This window comes from Ixodes scapularis, unplaced genomic scaffold, assembly GCF_016920785.2.
Source record: "Ixodes scapularis isolate PalLabHiFi unplaced genomic scaffold, ASM1692078v2 ptg002055l_1__unscaffolded, whole genome shotgun sequence".
Classification (NCBI taxonomy): domain Eukaryota; kingdom Metazoa; phylum Arthropoda; class Arachnida; order Ixodida; family Ixodidae; genus Ixodes; species Ixodes scapularis.
The window spans coordinates 415302-417573 of NW_024610229.1; the positions used below are offsets into that span (position 1 = coordinate 415302).

Genomic DNA, 2272 nt, shown 5'->3' on the forward strand with positions numbered 1-2272 from the left:
GATGAAGGGACGATGCACGGATGCAAGCACTGAGGGGCGAGCTGAGCGCCGGCGATGCGTACGCGGCTTTGAGAGGCGGCACGCCCACCGCCCAGCGGCTCTGCGGCAAAGAAACACAAGGCACCACTGTATCAAGGATAGCTGACGCTAGAGTCACTATAGAGCGACGATGTGGATCCGTCAGCGGAGGAGCCGCCGCGTGTTTTGCGCCTACCATTGGCATCTCCATTTACGTCACGCAGTGGCCCACTTCTGTAAATTTCGTTTGCTTATAGTGTCCCGAATAATTTTTATTTTGCAAAGCGGTTACCGTATTTACTCGAATATAACGCGCCCTCGATTGTAACGTGTACCCTTTTCTCGAGGTCCGAAAAAAGAAAAAACGCCATGGCTTCGATTGTTACGCGCGCCAGATTTTGTAGGTTAAATACAGAAATTAAACTTTTTCTCACTTGGAACAAAGGTTTATTCCGAATGCTTCAATCTTGCGATGAAATGAACGGCGCTGTCTCTCGCCGGCAAGGTCGTAATCATGGCGACGGTCTGGTGCAGCGCTCGTGGGACAGTACGCATCACTCGTCATTGTTGTCGGACAACTCCTTATCGCTGTCAACGGCCCAAAGCATTTCATCTTCGGTGCCGTCCATAGCGTTAGGAATTCCGCACTTCTTGAAGGCCTTGATAACCTTGGCAGTCGGGATCGTGCACCATGCATCTTTCACCCATCGCACGTGATGCGGCCCAATTTCCATCGCTCTCTGCGTACAATATCCCTTTTCTTTTGAATCCAGCATCATGGTGAACGCGGTGGGTCTGTGCAGTGGGAACTTCCACGCTGATATGAAAGAAACACAGGAGCTGGCTACGCAGCTTCTTAGCGCGTAAATGGGGGCGGCTATTTTGGAATATCGATGGCGATATGGTAGCGCAGTTTTGGTCACACTCGTTTGTAGCGCACATGCGATTTTTGGACCTTAGTTAGATTCAAGTAAATGCGGTAGTTTCTCAGTGTTATTGCGTTGCCTGCGGTCACTCTCGGCACAAGTTTCAGACCAGTCAAAAAATTATTGGAGAGGCCCTTTAAATCTCTGTATTCGGGAATGGATGGACACATTTCCAGGAATAGACGGAGACATATTCCCTGTAAATCAGCTCTTAAAATTATTAGTTACATGGTCATGGATGTTTTACAATCTGAATTTAGGTTGATTGGTGTCTTTGGCCAGGTGTTTTGGTACTGCCAACCTAGGTTTATAATTGCCACTGTAGCCACTTGTGGAATGTTTTTGTTAAAATGTTTACCATATGATTTGTAGACTTGCACTGACTTAATTTAAAAGTAAGTGAAGGATGTGCCCGTTCTGTCCTTCATCTTAATGTTCCTATTAATTCTTCCGTGGCATATTACCGTTAAGATTTCATCCATTAAAAAAGAAGCAATTTTTTTCAATGCTATGTATATATATAGTTAAGAGTTCAAAACCATATGCTTTGACCTTGATAGATCTACTTGTAAGTTTCAAATGATGTTACGCCCACACCAACCTGAATGTACCGATCACATTTTGACAATACTTGTCATGCATGGTCGCTCTCGAATTGCGCTTACCTATTGGTGGAAAGAAAAATTCTGTCTTTGTGTTGTGCATTTCTAGTGCTTCAAAACATTTACAGGGAATTAAGCCCTCCAGTTCCTTTAAATTATATATATTATGTTTGCGAAATTACAACAAAAAGAAAAAAAAAGTTTTTCTTCCTTGCACAGCTGTTTAACGCAGATATATTTACAATTTCTCCAGGTGGCCTGATGTACTATGAGAGGACAAAGAAGCCAGAGCCTGAACGTCGCCCGATCCTGGAGCTCCAGACGGTAGTCCGCGACATCTTAAAAGACTTCTTGCCTGATGTTGCGAGGCAGGGCAGAAGGAGGGTCGCTCCGAAAGAATAAAATGGCAGTGATTCCTTATACCATTTCACAGTGGAATTATTTACTCAACGGCAAGTACATACTAGTTGAACCAGCGTGACAAGTTAATGTGACCAGTTGAACCACCATGACACGTTCAACCACCATGACCAGTTCAACCGGTTCAACCAGTATGACCAGTGTGACCAGTTCAACCACCATGACCAGTGTGACCAGTTCAACCACCATGACCAGTGTGACCAGCTCAACCAGTATGAAACTGGTCAAACTGGAGCAATATCCAAGTTTGAAACTGGTACCAGTTTGAACTGGTTGCCAGTTTAAACTGGTCTTTCCAATAGGGCT

The 2272-nt window shown here is 44.9% G+C and overlaps 1 long non-coding RNA gene across 1 annotated transcript; it reads left to right on the top strand.

Moving 5' to 3' along the window:
- Window positions 1-426: 426 nt before the first annotated feature.
- On the top strand, window positions 427-1966 carry LOC121834642. The gene is made up of 2 exons (XR_006077296.1): window positions 427-807; window positions 1800-1966. It is a non-coding gene; the product is annotated as an uncharacterized LOC121834642 (long non-coding RNA).
- The last annotated feature ends 306 nt before the right edge of the window (window positions 1967-2272 follow it).